This window comes from Lagopus muta (genome assembly GCF_023343835.1).
Source record: "Lagopus muta isolate bLagMut1 chromosome W unlocalized genomic scaffold, bLagMut1 primary SUPER_W_unloc_1, whole genome shotgun sequence".
NCBI classification, from domain to species: domain Eukaryota; kingdom Metazoa; phylum Chordata; class Aves; order Galliformes; family Phasianidae; genus Lagopus; species Lagopus muta.
The window spans coordinates 2,848,641-2,873,196 of NW_026040168.1; positions in this window are offsets into that span (position 1 = coordinate 2,848,641).

Consider the following 24,556-nt stretch of genomic DNA (forward strand, 5'->3'; position numbering starts at 1 on the left):
TATTTCTGGGAGAAGATGTCCTATTTTTGGACAGAATACTTGTATTCCTGGGAGGAAACGTCATATTCTTGGGGAGAAAACGGGCCCATCTGTTTGAAACGGCCGTATGTTTTGGGAGAAACCTGGCATTTCTGGGAGGTGATGTCATATTCTTGAGGAGAAAACTGTTGTTCATGGGAAAATATGTCATATTTTGTAGAGAAAGCCGATGTTTCTGGGGGAAAATATCATGTTTTTGGATAGTAAATTGTTATTTCTGGGAGGAAATGTCATCTACTTGGGACAAAACTGCAATTTCTGGGAGAAAATATTGTATTTCTGCAGAGAAAAGAGGTGTTCTTGTGTGAAAATATTGTATTTTGGGGGATAGAACTGCAATTTCTTGCAATACATGTCGTATTTTTTGTAGAAAACTGCTATTTCTGGCAGAAAGCGTCAGATTTTTGAGGAGAAAACTGCAATTTCTGGGAGACGATGTCATATTTCCGAGAGAAAACGGGTATTTCTGGCAGAAAATGTCATTTTTTGAGAGAGAAATCTGGTATTTCTGGGAGAAAATGTCCTATTTTTGGACAGAATACTTGTATTTCTGGGAGGAAACGTCATATTCTTGGGGAGAAAACGGGCCCATCTGTTTGAAACGGCCGTATGTTTTGGGAGAAACCTGGCATTTCTGGGAGGTGATGTCATATTCTTGAGGAGAAAACTGTTGTTCATGGGAAAATATGTCATATTTTGTAGAGAAAGCTGATGTTTCTGGGGGAAAATATCATGTTTTTGGATAGTAAATTGTTATTTCTGGGAGGAAATGTCATCTACTTGGGACAAAACTGCAATTTCTGGGAGAAAATATTGTATTTCTGCAGAGAAAAGAGGTGTTCTTGTGTGAAAATATTGTATTTTGGGGGATAGAACTGCAATTTCTTGCAATACATGTCGTATTTTTTGTAGAAAACTGCTATTTCTGGCAGAAAGCGTCAAATTTTTGAGGAGAAAACTGCAATTTCTGGGAGACGATGTCATATTTCCGAGAGAAAACGGGTATTTCTGGCAGAAGATGTCATTTTTTGAGAGAGAAATCTGGTATTTCTGGGAGAAGATGTCCTATTTTTGGACAGAATACTTGTATTTCTGGGAGGAAACGTCATATTCTTGGGGAGAAAACGGGCCCATCTGTTTGAAACGGCCGTATGTTTTGGGAGAAACCTGGCATTTCTGGGAGGTGATGTCATATTCTTGAGGAGAAAACTGTTGTTCATGGGAAAATATGTCATATTTTGTAGAGAAAGCTGGTGTTTCTGGGGGAAAATATCATGTTTTTGGATAGTAAATTGGTATTTCTGGGAGGAAATGTCATCTACTTGGGACAAAACTGCAATTTCTGGGAGAAAATGTCATATTTCTGGGAGAAAATATCATATTTCTGTAGAGAAAAGAGGTGTTGTTGTGTGAAAGATTTGCACTTTGGGGGAGAGAATTGCAATTTTTTGCAATAAATGTCGTATTTTTTGTAGAAAACTGCTATTTCTGGCAGAAAGCGTCAAATTTTTGAGGAGAAAACTGCAATTTCTGGGAGACGATGTCATATTTCCGAGAGAAAACGGGTATTTCTGGCAGAAGATGTCATTTTTTGAGAGAGAAATCTGGTATTTCTGGGAGAAGATGTCCTATTTTTGGACAGAATACTTGTATTTCTGGGAGGAAACGTCATATTCTTGGGGAGAAAACGGGCCCATCTGTTTGAAACGGCCGTATGTTTTGGGAGAAACCTGGCATTTCTGGGAGGTGATGTCATATTCTTGAGGAGAAAACTGTTGTTCATGGGAAAATATGTCATATTTTGTAGAGAAAGCTGGTGTTTCTGGGGGAAAATATCATGTTTTTGGATAGTAAATTGGTATTTTTGGGAGGAAATGTCATCTACTTGGGACAAAACTGCAATTTCTGGGAGAAAATGTCATATTTCTGGGAGAAAATATCATATTTCTGTAGAGAAAAGAGGTGTTCTTGTGTGAAAGATTTGCACTTTGGGGGAGAGAATTGCAATTTTTTGCAATAAATGTCGTCTTTTTAGTAGAAAACTGCTATTTCTGGCAGAAAGCGTCAAATTTTTGAGGAGAAAACTGCAATTTCTGGGAGAAAATATTGTATTTCTGCAGAGAAAAGAGGTGTTCTTGTGTGAAAATTTTGTATTTTGGGGGATAGAACTGCAATTTCTTGCAATACATGTCGTATTTTTTGTAGAAAACTGCTATTTCTGGCAGAAAGCGTCAAATTTTTGAGGAGAAAACTGCAATTTCTGGGAGACGATGTCATATTTCCGAGAGAAAACGGGTATTTCTGGCAGAAGATGTCATTTTTTGAGAGAGAAATCTGGTATTTCTGGGAGAAAATGTCCTATTTTTGGACAGAAAACATGTATTTCTGGGAGGAAACGTCATATTCTTGGGGAGAAAACGGGCCCATCTGTTTGAAACGGCCGTATGTTTTGGGAGAAACCTGGCATTTCTGGGAGGTGATGTCATATTCTTGAGGAGAAAACTGTTGTTCATGGGAAAATATGTCATATTTTGTAGAGAAAGCTGATGTTTCTGGGGGAAAATATCATGTTTTTGGATAGTAAATTGTTATTTCTGGGAGGAAATGTCATCTACTTGGGACAAAACTGCAATTTCTGGGAGAAAATATTGTATTTCTGCAGAGAAAAGAGGTGTTCTTGTGTGAAAATATTGTATTTTGGGGGATAGAACTGCAATTTCTTGCAATACATGTCGTATTTTTTGTAGAAAACTGCTATTTCTGGCAGAAAGCGTCAGATTTTTGAGGAGAAAACTGCAATTTCTGGGAGACGATGTCATATTTCCGAGAGAAAACGGGTATTTCTGGCAGAAGATGTCATTTTTTGAGAGAGAAATCTGGTATTTCTGGGAGAAAATGTCCTATTTTTGGACAGAATACTTGTATTTCTGGGAGGAAACGTCATATTCTTGGGGAGAAAACGGGCCCATCTGTTTGAAACGGCCGTATGTTTTGGGAGAAACCTGGCATTTCTGGGAGGTGATGTCATATTCTTGAGGAGAAAACTGTTGTTCATGGGAAAATATGTCATATTTTGTAGAGAAAGCTGATGTTTCTGGGGGAAAATATCATGTTTTTGGATAGTAAATTGTTATTTCTGGGAGGAAATGTCATCTACTTGGGACAAAACTGCAATTTCTGGGAGAAAATATTGTATTTCTGCAGAGAAAAGAGGTGTTCTTGTGTGAAAATATTGTATTTTGGGGGATAGAACTGCAATTTCTTGCAATACATGTCGTATTTTTTGTAGAAAACTGCTATTTCTGGCAGAAAGCGTCAAATTTTTGAGGAGAAAACTGCAATTTCTGGGAGACGATGTCATATTTCCGAGAGAAAACGGGTATTTCTGGCAGAAGATGTCATTTTTTGAGAGAGAAATCTGGTATTTCTGGGAGAAAATGTCCTATTTTTGGACAGAAAACTTGTATTTCTGGGAGGAAACGTCATATTCTTGGGGAGAAAACGGGCCCATCTGTTTGAAACGGCCGTATGTTTTGGGAGAAACCTGGCATTTCTGGGAGGTGATGTCATATTCTTGAGGAGAAAACTGTTGTTCATGGGAAAATATGTCATATTTTGTAGAGAAAGCTGATGTTTCTGGGGGAAAATATCATGTTTTTGGATAGTAAATTGTTATTTCTGGGAGGAAATGTCATCTACTTGGGACAAAACTGCAATTTCTGGGAGAAAATATTGTATTTCTGCAGAGAAAAGAGGTGTTCTTGTGTGAAAATATTGTATTTTGGGGGATAGAACTGCAATTTCGTGCAATACATGTCGTATTTTTTGTAGAAAACTGCTATTTCTGGCAGAAAGCGTCAAATTTTTGAGGAGAAAACTGCAATTTCTGGGAGACGATGTCATATTTCCGAGAGAAAACGGGTATTTCTGGCAGAAGATGTCATTTTTTGAGAGAGAAATCTGGTATTTCTGGGAGAAGATGTCCTATTTTTGGACAGAATACTTGTATTTCTGGGAGGAAACGTCATATTCTTGGGGAGAAAACGGGCCCATCTGTTTGAAACGGCCGTATGTTTTGGGAGAAACCTGGCATTTCTGGGAGGTGATGTCATATTCTTGAGGAGAAAACTGTTGTTCATGGGAAAATATGTCATATTTTGTAGAGAAAGCTGGTGTTTCTGGGGGAAAATATCATGTTTTTGGATAGTAAATTGGTATTTCTGGGAGGAAATGTCATCTACTTGGGACAAAACTGCAATTTCTGGGAGAAAATGTCATATTTCTGGGAGAAAATATCATATTTCTGTAGAGAAAAGAGGTGTTGTTGTGTGAAAGATTTGCACTTTGGGGGAGAGAATTGCAATTTTTTGCAATAAATGTCGTATTTTTTGTAGAAAACTGCTATTTCTGGCAGAAAGCGTCAAATTTTTGAGGAGAAAACTGCAATTTCTGGGAGACGATGTCATATTTCCGAGAGAAAACGGGTATTTCTGGCAGAAGATGTCATTTTTTGAGAGAGAAATCTGGTATTTCTGGGAGAAGATGTCCTATTTTTGGACAGAATACTTGTATTTCTGGGAGGAAACGTCATATTCTTGGGGAGAAAACGGGCCCATCTGTTTGAAACGGCCGTATGTTTTGGGAGAAACCTGGCATTTCTGGGAGGTGATGTCATATTCTTGAGGAGAAAACTGTTGTTCATGGGAAAATATGTCATATTTTGTATAGAAAGCCGATGTTTCTGGTGGAAAATATCATGTTTTTGGATAGTAAATTGGTATTTCTGGGAGGAAATGTCATCTACTTGGGACAAAACTGCAATTTCTGGGAGAAAATATTGTATTTCTGCAGAGAAAAGAGGTGTTCTTGTGTGAAAATTTTGTATTTTGGGGGATAGAACTGCAATTTCTTGCAATACATGTCGTATTTTTTGTAGAAAACTGCTATTTCTGGCAGAAAGCGTCAAATTTTTGAGGAGAAAACTGCAATTTCTGGGAGACGATGTCATATTTCCGAGAGAAAACGGGTATTTCTGGCAGAAGATGTCATTTTTTGAGAGAGAAATCTGGTATTTCTGGGAGAAAATGTCCTATTTTTGGACAGAAAACTTGTATTTCTGGGAGGAAACGTCATATTCTTGGGGAGAAAACGGGCCCATCTGTTTGAAACGGCCGTATGTTTTGGGAGAAACCGGGCATTTCTGGGAGGTGATGTCATATTCTTGAGGAGAAAACTGTTGTTCATGGGAAAATATGTCATATTTTGTATAGAAAGCCGATGTTTCTGGGGGAAAATATCATGTTTTTGGATAGTAAATTGTTATTTCTGGGAGGAAATGTCATCTACTTGGGACAAAACTGCAATTTCTGGGAGAAAATATTGTATTTCTGCAGAGAAAAGAGGTGTTCTTGTGTGAAAATATTGTATTTTGGGGGATAGAACTGCAATTTCTTGCAATACATGTCGTATTTTTTGTAGATAACTGCTATTTCTGGCAGAAAGCGTCAAATTTTTGAGGAGAAAACTGCAATTTCTGGGAGACGATGTCATATTTCCGAGAGAAAACGGGTATTTCTGGCAGAAGATGTCATTTTTTGAGAGAGAAATCTGGTATTTCTGGGAGAAGATGTCCTATTTTTGGACAGAATACTTGTATTTCTGGGAGGAAACGTCATATTCTTGGGGAGAAAACGGGCCCATCTGTTTGAAACGGCCGTATGTTTTGGGAGAAACCTGGCATTTCTGGGAGGTGATGTCATATTCTTGAGGAGAAAACTGTTGTTCATGGGAAAATATGTCATATTTTGTATAGAAAGCCGATGTTTCTGGTGGAAAATATCATGTTTTTGGATAGTAAATTGTTATTTCTGGGAGGAAATGTCATCTACTTGGGACAAAACTGCAATTTCTGGGAGAAAATATTGTATTTCTGCAGAGAAAAGAGGTGTTCTTGTGTGAAAATTTTGTATTTTGGGGGATAGAACTGCAATTTCTTGCAATACATGTCGTATTTTTTGTAGAAAACTGCTATTTCTGGCAGAAAGCGTCAAATTTTTGAGGAGAAAACTGCAATTTCTGGGAGACGATGTCATATTTCCGAGAGAAAACGGGTATTTCTGGCAGAAGATGTCATTTTTTGAGAGAGAAATCTGGTATTTCTGGGAGAAAATGTCCTATTTTTGGACAGAAAACTTGTATTTCTGGGAGGAAACGTCATATTCTTGGGGAGAAAACGGGCCCATCTGTTTGAAACGGCCGTATGTTTTGGGAGAAACCGGGCATTTCTGGGAGGTGATGTCATATTCTTGAGGAGAAAACTGTTGTTCATGGGAAAATATGTCATATTTTGTATAGAAAGCCGATGTTTCTGGGGGAAAATATCATGTTTTTGGATAGTAAATTGTTATTTCTGGGAGGAAATGTCATCTACTTGGGACAAAACTGCAATTTCTGGGAGAAAATATTGTATTTCTGCAGAGAAAAGAGGTGTTCTTGTGTGAAAATATTGTATTTTGGGGGATAGAACTGCAATTTCTTGCAATACATGTCGTATTTTTTGTAGATAACTGCTATTTCTGGCAGAAAGCGTCAAATTTTTGAGGAGAAAACTGCAATTTCTGGGAGACGATGTCATATTTCCGAGAGAAAACGGGTATTTCTGGCAGAAGATGTCATTTTTTGAGAGAGAAATCTGGTATTTCTGGGAGAAGATGTCCTATTTTTGGACAGAATACTTGTATTTCTGGGAGGAAACGTCATATTCTTGGGGAGAAAACGGGCCCATCTGTTTGAAACGGCCGTATGTTTTGGGAGAAACCTGGCATTTCTGGGAGGTGATGTCATATTCTTGAGGAGAAAACTGTTGTTCATGGGAAAATATGTCATATTTTGTAGAGAAAGCTGGTGTTTCTGGGGGAAAATATCATGTTTTTGGATAGTAAATTGGTATTTTTGGGAGGAAATGTCATCTACTTGGGACAAAACTGCAATTTCTGGGAGAAAATATTGTATTTCTGCAGAGAAAAGAGGTGTTCTTGTGTGAAAATTTTGTATTTTGGGGGATAGAACTGCAATTTCTTGCAATACATGTCGTATTTTTTGTAGAAAACTGCTATTTCTGGCAGAAAGCGTCAAATTTTTGAGGAGAAAACTGCAATTTCTGGGAGACGATGTCATATTTCCGAGAGAAAACGGGTATTTCTGGCAGAAGATGTCATTTTTTGAGAGAGAAATCTGGTATTTCTGGGAGAAAATGTCCTATTTTTGGACAGAAAACTTGTATTTCTGGGAGGAAACGTCATATTCTTGGGGAGAAAACGGGCCCATCTGTTTGAAACGGCCGTATGTTTTGGGAGAAACCTGGCATTTCTGGGAGGTGATGTCATATTCTTGAGGAGAAAACTGTTGTTCATGGGAAAATATGTCGTATTTTGTATAGAAAGCTGATGTTTCTGGGGGAAAATATCATGTTTTTGGATAGTAAATTGTTATTTCTGGGAGGAAATGTCATCTACTTGGGACAAAACTGCAATTTCTGGGAGAAAATGTCATATTTCGGGGAGAAAATATCGTATTTCTGCAGAGAAAAGAGGTGTTCTTGTGTGAAAATTTTGTATTTTGGGGGATAGAATTGCAATTTTTTGCAATAAATGTCGTATTTTTTGTAGAAAACTGCTATTACTGGCAGAAAGCGTCAAATTTTTGAGGAGAAAACTGCAATTTCTGGGAGACGATGTCATATTTCCGAGAGAAAACGGGTATTTCTGGCAGAAAATGTCATTTTTTGAGTGAGAAATCTGGTATTTCTGGGAGAAGATGTCCTATTTTTGGACAGAATACTTGTATTTCTGGGAGGAAACGTCATATTCTTGGGGAGAAAACGGGCCCATCTGTTTGAAACGGCCGTATGTTTTGGGAGAAACCTGGCATTTCTGGGAGGTGATGTCATATTCTTGAGGAGAAAATTGTTGTTCATGGGAAAATATGTCATATTTTGCATAGAAAGCTGGTGTTTCTGGGGGAAAATATCATGTTTTTGGATAGTAAATTGGTATTTTTGGGAGGAAATGTCATCTACTTGGGACAAAACTGCAATTTCTGGGAGAAAATATTGTATTTCTGCAGAGAAAAGAGGTGTTCTTGTGTGAAAATTTTGTATTTTGGGGGATAGAACTGCAATTTCTTGCAATACATGTCGTATTTTTTGTAGAAAACTGCTATTTCTGGCAGAAAGCGTCAAATTTTTGAGGAGAAAACTGCAATTTCTGGGAGACGATGTCATATTTCCGAGAGAAAACGGGTATTTCTGGCAGAAGATGTCATTTTTTGAGAGAGAAATCTGGTATTTCTGGGAGAAAATGTCCTATTTTTGGACAGAAAACTTGTATTTCTGGGAGGAAACGTCATATTCTTGGGGAGAAAACGGGCCCATCTGTTTGAAATGGCCGTATGTTTTGGGAGAAACCTGGCATTTCTGGGAGGTGATGTCATATTCTTGAGGAGAAAACTGTTGTTCATGGGAAAATATGTCATATTTTGTATAGAAAGCCGATGTTTCTGGGGGAAAATATCATGTTTTTGGATAGTAAATTGTTATTTCTGGGAGGAAATGTCATCTACTTGGGACAAAACTGCAATTTCTGGGAGAAAATGTCATATTTCTGGGAGAAAATATCATATTTCTGTAGAGAAAAGAGGTGTTGTTGTGTGAAAGATTTGCACTTTGGGGGAGAGAATTGCAATTTTTTGCAATAAATGTCGCATTTTTAGTAGAAAACTGCTATTTCTGGCAGAAAGCGTCAAATTTTTGAGGAGAAAACTGCAATTTCTGGGAGACGATGTGTCATGGTTCTATGTTTTTTGTTTTTGTTTTTGGGTTTCAGTATTCCACATCAAAACATCATGTAGTGTACGGGGCATTAAAGTGTCACTGCCCCAATTCCAAGTACCTATCACTGTACATTACAGCAGTCACGGGATCTGGCCCTTCCGGGTGGGAGGGGCGCTCTCTTGCTGCCTTGCAGTGGGTGCTGGAGGGTGCTTTCCTAGCCGTTCCAAGCTTTTCAGGTTTGAATCGGTCCCGGGAACTCTCCCTCTCTCACCTTGTCTGATTTATTCATCCCAATTTCAATTAAATTGTATCTATTGTGTTATCTTGTATTCCGATATTATAGTAAAATAAGTTTTCCTCCATAGATTGTTGCCGCTGTTCTTTTCCTCCCTTCCTTCCTTCCCATTTTTGTGGGACTGGGGTGGAGGGGGGAGGGCAGAGGCCTGTCGCCCCTGTCACGGACATAGATTGATCTAGTCAACTCCGTGACAGATTTTTGGCGCCCAACGTGGGGCTCGACTGCTTTTTAGCTTTTAGAACAATTTTTTTTTCCTCTCTCTGCTCTTAGAGAGCTTCGTTAGGGAGCATTATCAGTAGTTCAGGTTTCTGTGCTGGAAAACCTGACCTTGAAAGATTAGGCGTACTGCCAGTGTTCTGGGATATTTGTAAACTTTGAGCACTACTTCGTCTGGGTAGTGCCTTTTTTCTTTTTTTTTCCCTCCTCTTGTTAGCTTCAATTCATTAACCCCTTTTTAGCAAGCACCAGTGATGAACCCACTTGTTATCCTGGGGGTGCTGGGTAAAGGATTTAAAGCAATGGTGTTAGTCACAACCTACTGGCCAATAATCCATCTCATACCTACGTGTTGTGGAATTGCATTCATATATAACTACCTAAGGGCACTGATGGAGACACCTATGTTTTACCTACTTGCAATGTGGTATGATTTGAATTTTGACATTTACATCCCAGAAGGAATGGCTAATTTCACAAACAACTACATCCCAGAAGGAATGGCTAATTTCACAAACAGCTACATCCCAAATGGAATAGCTAATTTTACAAACAACACAATGTTCAGACCAGTCTCCAGGTTTTCTTCCCGGTTTATCAAACGTTTTTCGAATCTTGAATTAATACTCATGTTGGTGAGTGTGTCATCAATACTCATGTTGGTGTGCATGTCGTTAATTTTCCTGAATGTACTCCAACGCATTCGTAATAAGGAGTCTTCTCCAAAACTAGAGAATGATGATTGGCAGGGAATATGGAGAGGTTTAGGAAAGGTCTTAGAAGCATGGGGACCCGCAGTGTCATGGGATTTTACTCTTGAACACCTGTGGGATCCTGAGAAACTAAGCCAGTATTTGAGTCAGGGACTATGCGGCTTACATAAATCTAAGGAGGTACAACTTATTTGGGGTTTGGCTTGTGCTTACCGTGCCCTATATAATACCATTCGGGAGAGAGAGAGTTTCCGAGCTGAGGTTCAAGCCAAAGGGGAAAATCCCCAAGTCAAATCTAATCAATCACAGGAGACACCAGTAACAGTACCGGTTGCTCCTGTGGAGGGCAAGAAATGGAAACGAGTGTCTTCGCGTCTTGAACGAAAAAGAGAAGAAGAGGAGGAGGAGGAGGAAGATCCAGGCGAGGGGCCCTCCTCAGAACCACCACCATCGCGAAAGGCAAAAGCGAAAACTAAGAGACATGCAGAAGAAAGTGATGAAGAGGAAGTCTCTATTACTACTCGCCGGCCTCTAAAGATGACTGAAATCCAAGGTTCAAGAAAGGAGTTCACACGGCGCCTGAATGAAAGTATTGTTTCCTGGTTGGTTCGCTGTTGGGACAGTGGGGCCCATAGCTTGTCTCTGGATGGTAATGAAGCTCGCCAACTAGGTGCCATTGCCAGAGATCCAGCTATTGACAGAGGAATTAGTCGATGTTCGGATGAGGCTGCCTCCCTCTGGGAACGAGTGTTAACAGCTGTGAAGGAAAAGTATCCCTTCAAAAATAGCTTGAAGATTGCAATGAAAAAATGGGATACAGTTGAAAAGGGTATCCAGTATTTGAGGGAAATAGGCGTGGTGGAAATGCTGTATGACCCTGACTTTGTTCCTAACCACCCACAACAAAACCGCGACCCTGAAAGAGTGCGGACAACGCCTGAGATATGGCAGAAAATCGTGACAACAGCACCGGACAAATATGCCGCTACACTAACGTCAGCGTGTGACAGATACCAGGAACAACAGAGAACACCCTTAATTTATGAATTAATTGTTACGCTCCAAAACTACGAACAATTGCTGTCTCCAATTCATTCTGCCGTTGCTGCAATATCAAGAATGATGACGGAGCAAGTGTCTCAACTGATTAACCGTGACAAACCTGTAGCAGTATCAGAGACGCTGGATGAAGATCAGGATAATCAAATGAGTCTAGCGAAGGAGGTGAAGGAGATGAAGGAGATAATCCGAGCCCACCTAACTAAAGACGATAAACCTTCCTTCTTACGTGCACGATCAAAAATCTCAGCTGTTAGAGGCAGACGCTCTCCGGCTCAAGTAAGGAATAATACACCGCGAATTGCCTTATGGTATTACCTACGTGACCATGGAGAAGACATGGGGAAGTGGCACGGTCAACCTACTCCTGTACTACGAGCCCGGGTGAAAGAATTACAAGGCAGATCTACCACCAGTGCAGTTGCTCCAGTTACCACAGGTAATGAATAGAGGGGCCCTGCCCTCAGTCAGGGGGGGGAAAGGGATAATAGAGTATATTGGACTGTGTGGATTCGATGGCCTGGCACATCAGAACCACTGAAATATAAGGCCCTGGTGGACACTGGTGCACAGTGCACTCTGATGCCCTCGAGTCATGAAGGGACAGAATCAATCCATATTTCTGGAGTGACCGGGGGCTCTCAAGAATTGACTGTGTTGGAGGCCGAGATAAGCCTCACTGGTAAGGACTGGCAAAAACATCCTATTGTGACGGGCCCAGGGGCTCCATGTATACTAGGTATTGATTATCTCAGAAGGGGGCATTTCAAGGATCCTAAGGGGTATCGATGGGCCTTTGGAATAGCTGCTGTGGACACAGACAACATTAAGCAGCTGTCTGTCTTGCCTGGCCTGTCAGAAGATCCATCTATTGTGGGGCTGCTGCGAGTAAAAGAGCAACAGGTACCAATTGCTACAAAAGTGGTGCACAGGCGTCAGTACCGCACCAACAGGGATTCTTTGCTCCCCATTCATAAGTTAATTCGTCAACTAGAGAGCCAGGGAGTGATCAGCAAAACTCACTCGCCTTTTAACAGCCCCATATGGCCAGTGCGTAAAGCCAGTGGAGAATGGAGGCTGACGGTGGACTACCGTGGCCTGAATGAAGTCACACCCCCACTGAGTGCTGCTGTGCCGGACATGTTAGAACTCCAGTATGAACTGGAGTCAAAAGCAGCCAAATGGTATGCCATCATTGACATTGCTAATGCCTTCTTTTCCATCCCTTTGGCCAAAGAATGTAAGCCACAGTTTGCTTTCACATGGAGGGGCATTCAGTATACCTGGAACCGTTTGCCCCAGGGGTGGAAACACAGCCCGACCATTTGCCATGGGTTGATTCAAACTGTATTGGAACAGGGCAGCGCTCCTGAGCACCTGCAGTACATTGATGACATCATTGTGTGGGGCGATACAGCACAAGAAGTCTTCACAAAAGGAGAGAGGATGATCCAAATTCTTCTGAGTGCTGGTTTTGCTATTAAGCGAAGCAAAGTGAAAGGACCTGCCCAGGAGATCCAGTTCCTAGGTATAAAGTGGCAAGATGGCCGTCGTCACATCCCGACAGATGTGATCGACAAAATCACTGCTATGTCTCCACCCACTAGCAAAAGAGAGACACAATCTTTTCTGGGTGCAGTGGGCTTTTGGAGAATGCATGTTCCAAACTACAGCCTCATTGTAAGCCCCCTTTATTATGTGACGCGAATGAGAAATGAGTTTACATGGGGCCCTGAGCAGCAGCAGGCTTTTGAACAGATTAAACAGGAGATAGCCCGTGCCGTGGCCCTAGGGCCAGTACGAACGGGACAGGGTATAAAGAACATCCTCTACACTGCTGCTGGAGAGAACGGTCCCACTTGGAGTTTGTGGCAAAGAGCCTCAGGAGAGACACGAGGCCGACCCCTGGGATTCTGGAGTCGGGCATACAGAGGGTCTGAAGAGCACTACACTCCAACTGAGAAGGAGATCTTAGCCGCTTATGAAGGGGTTCGGGCTGCTTCCGAAGTAGTCGGTACTGAAACACAGCTCCTTCTGGCACCTCGACTGCCAGTGCTGAGCTGGATGTTTAAAGGAAAGGTTCCCTCCACCCATCATGCTACTGATGCCACTTGGAGTAAGTGGATTGCACTGATTACACAACGAGCACGGATGGGGAACCTCAGCCGTCCAGGAATCCTAGAAGTCATCATGGACTGGCCTGAAGGTAAAAAGTTTGGAACACCACCAGCAGAAGAAGTATCACGTGCTAAAGAGGCCCCACCATATAATGAACTACCAGAGAATGAAAAGAAATATGCCCTGTTTACAGATGGATCGTGTCGTATTGTGGGAAAGCATCGCAGATGGAAATCTGCTGTCTGGAGCCCCACACGACGAGTTGCAGAGGCCACTGAAGGGAAAGGCGAATCAAGCCAATTTGCAGAGGTAAAGGCTGTCCAACTGGCCTTAGATGTCGCTGAACGGGAGAGGTGGCCAATGCTCTATCTTTACACTGACTCATGGATGGTAGCAAATGCCTTATGGGGGTGGTTACAGCAGTGGGAGCAAAATAACTGGCAAAGAAGGGGTAAACCTATCTGGGCTGCTGAACTGTGGAAAGACATTGCTGCCCGAACAAAGACTATGGTTGTAAAGGTGCGCCATGTAGATGCTCATGTGCCCAAGAGTCGGGCTACTGAAGAACAGCAAAATAACCATCAGGTAGACCGAGCTGCCAGAATTGAGGTGGCTCAAATAGACCTGGACTGGCAGAACAAGGGTGAATTATTTCTGGCTCGGTGGGCCCATGAGACCTCAGGTCATCAAGGGAGAGATGCAACATACAAATGGGCTAGAGACCGAGGGGTGGACTTAGCTATGGATGCCATTGCACAGGTTATTCATAACTGTGAAACATGTGCCATCATCAAACAAGCCAAGAGGATGAAACCTCTGTGGGAAGAAGGGCGATGGCAAAAGTACAAATATGGGGAGGCATGGCAGGTTGATTATATCACCTTGCCACGATCTCGCAATGGTAAGCATTATGTGCTTACTATGGTGGAGGCAACCACTGGGTGGCTTGAAACATATGCAGTACCCCATGCTACCGCCCGAAACACCATACTGGGTCTCGAGAAACAAGTCCTGTGGCGACATGGCACCCCGGAAAGGATTGAGTCAGATAATGGGACTCATTTCAAAAATTCTCTTGTAAATACTTGGGCCAAAGATCATGGCATTGAGTGGATTTACCATATTCCCTATCATGCACCAGCCTCTGGTAAAATTGAACGATACAATGGATTGTTAAAAACGATGCTAAAAGCACTGGGTGGCGGAACATTTAAGCACTGGGAGAAGCATTTGGCAGAAGCCACCTGGTTAGTCAATACCAGAGGATCTATTAATCGTGATGGTCCTAATCAATCCAGTTCCCTACATACCGTAGAGGGAGATAAAGTCCCTGTTGTACATGTAAAGAACATGTTAGGAAAGGCAGTTTGGGTTCTTCCAGCTTCTGGAAAGGGCAAACCTCTTCGTGGTACAGTTTTTGCCCAGGGACCAGGATCCACTTGGTGGGTAATGCAGAAGAATGGGAATGTCCAGTGTGTACCACAAGGAAACTTGATGCCGGGGGAGTGCAGTTACTAATTCTATGTATATGTATATAGCCATGTGTGCATTTTAATCATTTTTTGTTTGTTTGTATATATGTATATATATTTTAAGCATGATGTAACGATGTAGAATAAGGGGTGGAATGTCATGGTTCTATGTTTTTTGTTTTTGTTTTTGGGTTTCAGTATTCCACATCAAAACATCATGTAGTGTACGGGGCATTAAAGTGTCACTGCCCCAATTCCAAGTACCTATCACTGTACATTACAGCAGTCACGGGATCTGGCCCTTACGGGTGGGGGGGGCGCTCTCTTGCTGCCTTGCAGTGGGTGCTGGAGGGTGCTTTCCTAGCCGTTCCAAGCTTTTCAGGTTTGAATCGGTCCCGGGAACTCTCCCTCTCTCACCTTGTCTGATTTATTCATCCCAATTTCAATTAAATTGTATCTATTGTGTTATCTTGTATTCCGATATTATAGTAAAATAAGTTTTCCTCCATAGATTGTTGCCGCTGTTCTTTTCCTCCCTTCCTTCCTTCCCATTTTTGTGGGACTGGGGTGGAGGGGGGAGGGCAGAGGCCTGTCGCCCCTGTCACGGACATAGATTGATCTAGTCAACTCCGTGACACGATGTCATATTTCCGAGAGAAAACGGGTATTTCTGGCAGAAAATGTCATTTTTTGAGAGAGAAATCTGGTATTTCTGGGAGAAGATGTCCTATTTTTGGACAGAATACTAGTATTTCTGGGAGGAAACGTCATATTCTTGGGGAGAAAACGGGCCCATCTGTTTGAAACGGCCGTATGTTTTGGGAGAAACCTGGCATTTCTGGGAGGTGATGTCATATTCTTGAGGAGAAAACTGTTGTTCATGGGAAAATATGTCATATTTTGCATAGAAAGCTGGTGTTTCTGGGGAAAAATATCATGTTTTTGGATAGTAAATTGGTATTTTTGGGAGGAAATGTCATCTACTTGGGACAAAACTGCAATTTCTGGGAGAAAATATCGTATTTCTGCAGAGAAAAGAGGTGTTCTTGTGTGAAAATTTTGTATTTTGGGGGATAGAACTGCAATTTCTTGCAATACATGTCGTATTTTCTGTAGAAAACAGCTATTTCTGGCAGAAAGCGTCAAATTTTTGAGGAGAAAACTGCAATTTCTGGGAGACGATGTCATATTTCCGAGAGAAAACGGGTATTTCTGGCAGAAGATGTCATTTTTTGAGAGAGAAATCTGGTATTTCTGGGAGAAAATGTCCTGTTTTTGGACAGAAAACTTGTATTTCTGGGAGGAAACGTCATATTCTTGGGGAGAAAACGGGCCCATCTGTTTGAAACGGCCGTATGTTTTGGGAGAAACCTGGCATTTCTGGGAGGTGATGTCATATTCTTGAGGAGAAAACTGTTGTTCCTGGGAAAATATGTCATATTTTGTAGAGAAAGCTGATGTTTCTGGGGGAAAATATCATGTTTTTGGATAGTAAATTGTTATTTCTGGGAGGAAATGTCATCTACTTGGGACAAAACTGCAATTTCTGGGAGAAAATGTCATATTTCTGCAGAGAAAAGAGGTGTTCTTGTGTGAAAATTTTGTATTTTGGGGGATAGAACTGCAATTTCTTGCAATACATGTCGTATTTTTTGTAGAAAACAGCTATTTCTGGCAGAAAGCGTCAAATTTTTGAGGAGAAAACTGCAATTTCTGGGAGACGATGTCATATTTCCGAGAGAAAACGGGTATTTCTGGCAGAAGATGTCATTTTTTGAGAGAGAAATCTGGTATTTCTGGGAGAAGATGTCCTATTTTTGGACTGAATACTTGTATTTCTGGGAGGAAACGTCATATTCTTGGGGAGAAAACGGGCCCATCTGTTTGAAACGGCCGTATGTTTTGGGAGAAACCTGGCATTTCTGGGAGGTGATGTCATATTCTTGAGGAGAAAACTGTTGTTCATGGGAAAATATGTCATATTTTGTAGAGAAAGCTGGTGTTTCTGGGGGAAAATATCATGTTTTTGGATAGTAAATTGGTATTTTTGGGAGGAAATGTCATCTACTTGGGACAAAACTGCAATTTCTGGGAGAAAATGTCATATTTCTGGGAGAAAATATCATATTTCTGTAGAGAAAAGAGGTGTTGTTGTGTGAAAGATTTGCACTTTGGGGGAGAGAATTGCAATTTTTTGCAATAAATGTCGTCTTTTTAGTAGAAAACTGCTATTTCTGGCAGAAAGCGTCAAATTTTTGAGGAGAAAACTGCAATTTCTGGGAGACGATGTCATATTTCCGAGAGAAAACGGGTATTTCTGGCAGAAAATGTCATTTTTTGAGAGAGAAATCTGGTATTTCTGGGAGGTGATGTCCTATTTTTGGACAGAATACTTGTATTCCTGGGAGGAAACGTCATATTCTTGGGGAGAAAACGGGCCCATCTGTTTGAAACGGCCGTATGTTTTGGGAGAAACCTGGCATTTCTGGGAGGTGATGTCATATTCTTGAGGAGAAAACTGTTGTTCATGGGAAAATATGTCATATTTTGTATAGAAAGCTGATGTTTCTGGGGGAAAATATCATGTTTTTGGATAGTAAATTGTTATTTCTGGGAGGAAATGTCATCTACTTGGGACAAAACTGCAATTTCTGGGAGAAAATGTCATATTTCTGGGAGAAAATATCATATTTCTGTAGAGAAAAGAGGTGTTCTTGTGTGAAAGATTTGCACTTTGGGGGAGAGAATTGCAATTTTTTGCAATAAATGTCGTCTTTTTAGTAGAAAACTGCTATTTCTGGCAGAAAGCGTCAAATTTTTGAGGAGAAAACTGCAATTTCTGGGAGACGATGTCATATTTCCGAGAGAAAACGGGTATTTCTGGCAGAAAATGTCATTTTTTGAGAGAGAAATCTGGTATTTCTGGGAGAAGATGTCCTATTTTTGGACTGAATACTTGTATTTCTGGGAGGAAACGTCATATTCTTGGGGAGAAAACGGGCCCATCTGTTTGAAACGGCCGTATGTTTTGGGAGAAACCTGGCATTTCTGGGAGGTGATGTCATATTCTTGAGGAGAAAACTGTTGTTCATGGGAAAATATGTCATATTTTGTAGAGAAAGCTGATGTTTCTGGGGGAAAATATCATGTTTTTGGATAGTAAATTGTTATTTCTGGGAGGAAATGTCATCTACTTGGGACAAAACTGCAATTTCTGGGAGAAAATGTCATATTTCTGGGAGAAAATGTCATATTTCTGCGGAGAAAAGAGGTGTTCTTGTGTGAAAATTTTGTATTTTGGGGGATAGAACTGCAATTTCTTGCAATACATGTCGTATTTTTTGTAGAAAACAGCTATTTCTGGCAGAAAGCGTCAAATTTTTGAGGAGAAAACTGCAATTTCTGGGAGACGATGTCATATTTCCGAGAGAAAACGGGTATTTCTGGCAGAAGATGTCATTTTTTGAGAGAGAAATCTGGTATTTCTGGGAGAAGATGTCCTATTTTTGGACTGAATACTTGTATTTCTGGGAGGAAACGTCATATTCTTGGGGAGAAAACGGGCCCATCTGTTTGAAACGGCCGTATGTTTTGGGAGAAACCTGGCATTTCTGGGAGGTGATGTCATATTCTTGAGGAGAAAACTGTTGTTCATGGGAAAATATGTCATATTTTGTAGAGAAAGCTTGTGTTTCTGGGGGAAAATATCATGTTTTTGGATAGTAAATTGGTATTTTTGGGAGGAAATGTCATCTACTTGGGACAAAACTGCAATTTCTGGGAGAAAATGTCATATTTCTGGGAGAAAATATCATATTTCTGTAGAGAAAAGAGGTGTTGTTGTGTGAAAGATTTGCACTTTGGGGGAGAGAATTGCAATTTTTTGCAATAAATGTCGTCTTTTTAGTAGAAAACTGCTATTTCTGGCAGAAAGCGTCAAATTTTTGAGGAGAAAACTGCAATTTCTGGGAGACGATGTCATATTTCCGAGAGAAAACGGGTATTTCTGGCAGAAAATGTCATTTTTTGAGAGAGAAATCTGGTATTTCTGGGAGAAAATGTCCTATTTTTGGACAGAATACTAGTATTTCTGGGAGGAAACGTCATATTCTTGGGGAGAAAACGGGCCCATCTGTGTGAAACGGCCGTATGTTTTGGGAGAAACCTGGCATTTCTGGGAGGTGATGTCATATTCTTGAGGAGAAAACTGTTGTTCATGGGAAAATATGTCATATTTTGTAGAGAAAGCTGATGTTTCTGGGGGAAAATATCATGTTTTTGGATAGTAAATTGTTATTTCTGGGAGGAAATGTCATCTACTTGGGACAAAACTGCAATTTCTGGGAGAAAATGTCATATTTCTGGGAGAAAATATCATATTTCTGTAGAGAAAAGAGGTGTTCTTGTGTGAAAGATTTGCACTTTGGGGGAGAGAATTGCAATTTTTTGCAATAAATGTCGTATTTTTAGTAGAAAACTGCTATTTCTGGCAGAAAGCGTCAAATTTTTGAGGAGAAAACTGCATTTTCTGGGAGACGATGTCATATTTCCGAGAGAAAACGGGTATTTCTGGCAGAAGATGTCATTTTTTGAGAGAGAAATCTGGTATTTCTGGGAGGTGATGTCCTATTTTTGGACAGAATACTTGTATTTCTGGGAGGAAACGTCATATTCTTGGGGAGAAAACGGGCCCATCTGTTTGAAACGGCCGTATGTTTTGGGAGAAACCTGGCATTTCTGGGAGGTGATGTCATATTCTTGAGGAGAAAACTGTTGTTCATGGGAAAATATGTCATATTTTGTATAGAAAGCTGATGTTTCTGGGGGAAAATATCATGTTTTTGGATAGTAAATTGTTATTTCTGGGAGGAAATGTCATCTACTTGGGACAAAACTGCAATTTCTGGGAGAAAATGTCATATTTCTGGGAGAAAATATCATATTTCTGTAGAGAAAAGAGGTGTTCTTGTGTGAAAGATTTGCACTTTGGGGGAGAGAATTGCAATTTTTTGCAATAAATGTCGTCTTTTTAGTAGAAAACTGCTATTTCTGGCAGAAAGCGTCAAATTTTTGAGGAGAAAACTGCAATTTCTGGGAGACGATGTCATATTTCCGAGAGAAAACGGGTATTTCTGGCAGAAAATGTCATTTTTTGAGAGAGAAATCTGGTATTTCTGGGAGAAGATGTCCTATTTTTGGACTGAATACTTGTATTTCTGGGAGGAAACGTCATATTCTTGGGGAGAAAACGGGCCCATCTGTTTGAAACGGCCGTATGTTTTGGGAGAAACCTGGCATTTCTGGGAGGTGATGTCATATTCTTGAGGAGAAAACTGTTGTTCATGGGAAAATATGTCATATTTTGTAGAGAAAGCTGATGTTTCTGGGGGAAAATATCATGTTTTTGGATAGTAAATTGTTATTTCTGGGAGGAAATGTCATCTACTTGGGACAAAACTGCAATTTCTGGGAGAAAATGTCATATTTCTGGGAGAAAATGTCATATTTCTGCGGAGAAAAGAGGTGTTCTTGTGTGAAAATTTTGTATTTTGGGGGATAGAACTGCAATTTCTTGCAATACATGTCGTATTTTTTGTAGAAAACGGCTATTTCTGGCAGAAAGCGTCAAATTTTTGAGGAGAAAACTGCAATTTCTGGGAGACGATGTCATATTTCCGAGAGAAAACGGGTATTTCTGGCAGAAGATGTCATTTTTTGAGAGAGAAATCTGGTATTTCTGGGAGAAAATGTCCTATTTTTGGACAGAAAACTTGTATTTCTGGGAGGAAACGTCATATTCTTGGGGAGAAAACGGGCCCATCTGTTTGAAACGGCCGTATGTTTTGGGAGAAACCTGGCATTTCTGGGAGGTGATGTCATATTCTTGAGGAGAAAACTGTTGTTCCTGGGAAAATATGTCATATTTTGTAGAGAAAGCTGATGTTTCTGGGGGAAAATATCATGTTTTTGGATAGTAAATTGTTATTTCTGGGAGGAAATGTCATCTACTTGGGACAAAACTGCAATTTCTGGGAGAAAATGTCATATTTCTGCAGAGAAAAGAGGTGTTCTTGTGTGAAAATTTTGTATTTTGGGGGATAGAACTGCAATTTCTTGCAATACATGTCGTATTTTTTGTAGAAAACAGCTATTTCTGGCAGAAAGCGTCAAATTTTTGAGGAGAAAACTGCAATTTCTGGGAGACGATGTCATATTTCCGAGAGAAAACGGGTATTTCTGGCAGAAGATGTCATTTTTTGAGAGAGAAATCTGGTATTTCTGGGAGAAGATGTCCTATTTTTGGACTGAATACTAGTATTTCTGGGAGGAAACGTCATATTCTTGGGGAGAAAACGGGCCCATCTGTGTGAAACGGCCGTATGTTTTGGGAGAAACCTGGCATTTCTGGGAGGTGATGTCATATTCTTGAGGAGAAAACTGTTGTTCATGGGAAAATATGTCATATTTTGTATAGAAAGCTGATGTTTCTGGGGGAAAATATCATGTTTTTGGATAGTAAATTGTTATTTCTGGGAGGAAATGTCATCTACTTGGGACAAAACTGCAATTTCTGGGAGAAAATGTCATATTTCTGGGAGAAAATATCATATTTCTGTAGAGAAAAGAGGTGTTCTTGTGTGAAAGATTTGCACTTTGGGGGAGAGAATTGCAATTTTTTGCAATAAATGTCGTCTTTTTAGTAGAAAACTGCTATTTCTGGCAGAAAGCGTCAAATTTTTGAGGAGAAAACTGCAATTTCTGGGAGACGATGTCATATTTCCGAGAGAAAACGGGTATTTCTGGCAGAAAATGTCATTTTTTGAGAGAGAAATCTGGTATTTCTGGGAGAAGATGTCCTATTTTTGGACTGAATACTTGTATTTCTGGGAGGAAACGTCATATTCTTGGGGAGAAAACGGGCCCATCTGTTTGAAACGGCCGTATGTTTTGGGAGAAACCTGGCATTTCTGGGAGGTGATGTCATATTCTTGAGGAGAAAACTGTTGTTCATGGGAAAATATGTCATATTTTGTAGAGAAAGCTGATGTTTCTGGGGGAAAATATCATGTTTTTGGATAGTAAATTGTTATTTCTGGGAGGAAATGTCATCTACTTGGGACAAAACTGCAATTTCTGGGAGAAAATGTCATATTTCTGGGAGAAAATGTCATATTTCTGCGGAGAAAAGAGGTGTTCTTGTGTGAAAATTTTGTATTTTGGGGGATAGAACTGCAATTTCTTGCAATACATGTCGTATTTTTTGTAGAAAACGGCTATTTCTGGCAGAAAGCGTCAAATTTTTGAGGAGAAAACTGCAATTTCTGGGAGACGATGTCATATTTCCGAGAGAAAACGGGTATTTCTGGCAGAAGATGTCATTTTTTGAGAGAGAAATCTGGTATTTCTGGGAGAAAATGTCCTATTTTTGGACAGAAAACTTGTATTTCTGGGAGGAAACGTCATATTCTTGGGGAGAAAACGGGCCCATCTGTTTGAAACGGCCGTATGTTTTGGGAGAAACCTGGCATTTCTGGGAGGTGATGTCATATTCTTGAGGAGAAAACTGTTGTTCCTGGGAAAATATGTCATATTTTGTAGAGAAAGCTGATGTTTCTGGGGGAAAATATCATGTTTTTGGATAGTAAATTGTTATTTCTGGGAGGAAATGTCATCTACTTGGGACAAAACTGCAATTTCTGGGAGAAAATGTCATATTTCTGCAGAGAAAAGAGGTGTTCTTGTGTGAAAATTTTGTATTTTGGGGGATAGAACTGCAATTTCTTGCAATACATGTCGTATTTTTTGTAGAAAACAGCTATTTCTGGCAGAAAGCGTCAAATTTTTGAGGAGAAAACTGCAATTTCTGGGAGACGATGTCATATTTCCGAGAGAAAACGGGTATTTCTGGCAGAAGATGTCATTTTTTGAGAGAGAAATCTGGTATTTCTGGGAGAAGATGTCCTATTTTTGGACTGAATACTTGTATTTCTGGGAGGAAACGTCATATTCTTGGGGAGAAAACGGGCCCATCTGTTTGAAACGGCCGTATGTTTTGGGAGAAACCTGGCATTTCTGGGAGGTGATGTCATATTCTTGAGGAGAAAACTGTTGTTCATGGGAAAATATGTCATATTTTGTAGAGAAAGCTGGTGTTTCTGGGGGAAAATATCATGTTTTTGGATAGTAAATTGGTATTTTTGGGAGGAAATGTCATCTACTTGGGACAAAACTGCAATTTCTGGGAGAAAATGTCATATTTCTGGGAGAAAATATCATATTTCTGTAGAGAAAAGAGGTGTTGTTGTGTGAAAGATTTGCACTTTGGGGGAGAGAATTGCAATTTTTTGCAATAAATGTCGTCTTTTTAGTAGAAAACTGCTATTTCTGGCAGAAAGCGTCAAATTTTTGAGGAGAAAACTGCAATTTCTGGGAGACGATGTCATATTTCCGAGAGAAAACGGGTATTTCTGGCAGAAAATGTCATTTTTTGAGAGAGAAATCTGGTATTTCTGGGAGAAAATGTCCTATTTTTGGACAGAATACTAGTATTTCTGGGAGGAAACGTCATATTCTTGGGGAGAAAACGGGCCCATCTGTGTGAAACGGCCGTATGTTTTGGGAGAAACCTGGCATTTCTGGGAGGTGATGTCATATTCTTGAGGAGAAAACTGTTGTTCATGGGAAAATATGTCATATTTTGTAGAGAAAGCTGATGTTTCTGGGGGAAAATATCATGTTTTTGGATAGTAAATTGTTATTTCTGGGAGGAAATGTCATCTACTTGGGACAAAACTGCAATTTCTGGGAGAAAATGTCATATTTCTGGGAGAAAATATCATATTTCTGTAGAGAAAAGAGGTGTTCTTGTGTGAAAGATTTGCACTTTGGGGGAGAGAATTGCAATTTTTTGCAATAAATGTCGTATTTTTAGTAGAAAACTGCTATTTCTGGCAGAAAGCGTCAAATTTTTGAGGAGAAAACTGCATTTTCTGGGAGACGATGTCATATTTCCGAGAGAAAACGGGTATTTCTGGCAGAAGATGTCATTTTTTGAGAGAGAAATCTGGTATTTCTGGGAGGTGATGTCCTATTTTTGGACAGAATACTTGTATTCCTGGGAGGAAACGTCATATTCTTGGGGAGAAAACGGGCCCATCTGTTTGAAACGGCCGTATGTTTTGGGAGAAACCTGGCATTTCTGGGAGGTGATGTCATATTCTTGAGGAGAAAACTGTTGTTCATGGGAAAATATGTCATATTTTGTATAGAAAGCTGATGTTTCTGGGGGAAAATATCATGTTTTTGGATAGTAAATTGTTATTTCTGGGAGGAAATGTCATCTACTTGGGACAAAACTGCAATTTCTGGGAGAAAATGTCATATTTCTGGGAGAAAATGTCATATTTCTGCGGAGAAAAGAGGTGTTCTTGTGTGAAAATTTTGTATTTTGGGGGATAGAACTGCAATTTCTTGCAATACATGTCGTATTTTTTGTAGAAAACGGCTATTTCTGGCAGAAAGCGTCAAATTTTTGAGGAGAAAACTGCAATTTCTGGGAGACGATGTCATATTTCCGAGAGAAAACGGGTATTTCTGGCAGAAGATGTCATTTTTTGAGAGAGAAATCTGGTATTTCTGGGAGAAGATGTCCTATTTTTGGACTGAATACTTGTATTTCTGGGAGGAAACGTCATATTCTTGGGGAGAAAACGGGCCCATCTGTTTGAAACGGCCGTATGTTTTGGGAGAAACCTGGCATTTCTGGGAGGTGATGTCATATTCTTGAGGAGAAAACTGTTGTTCACGGGAA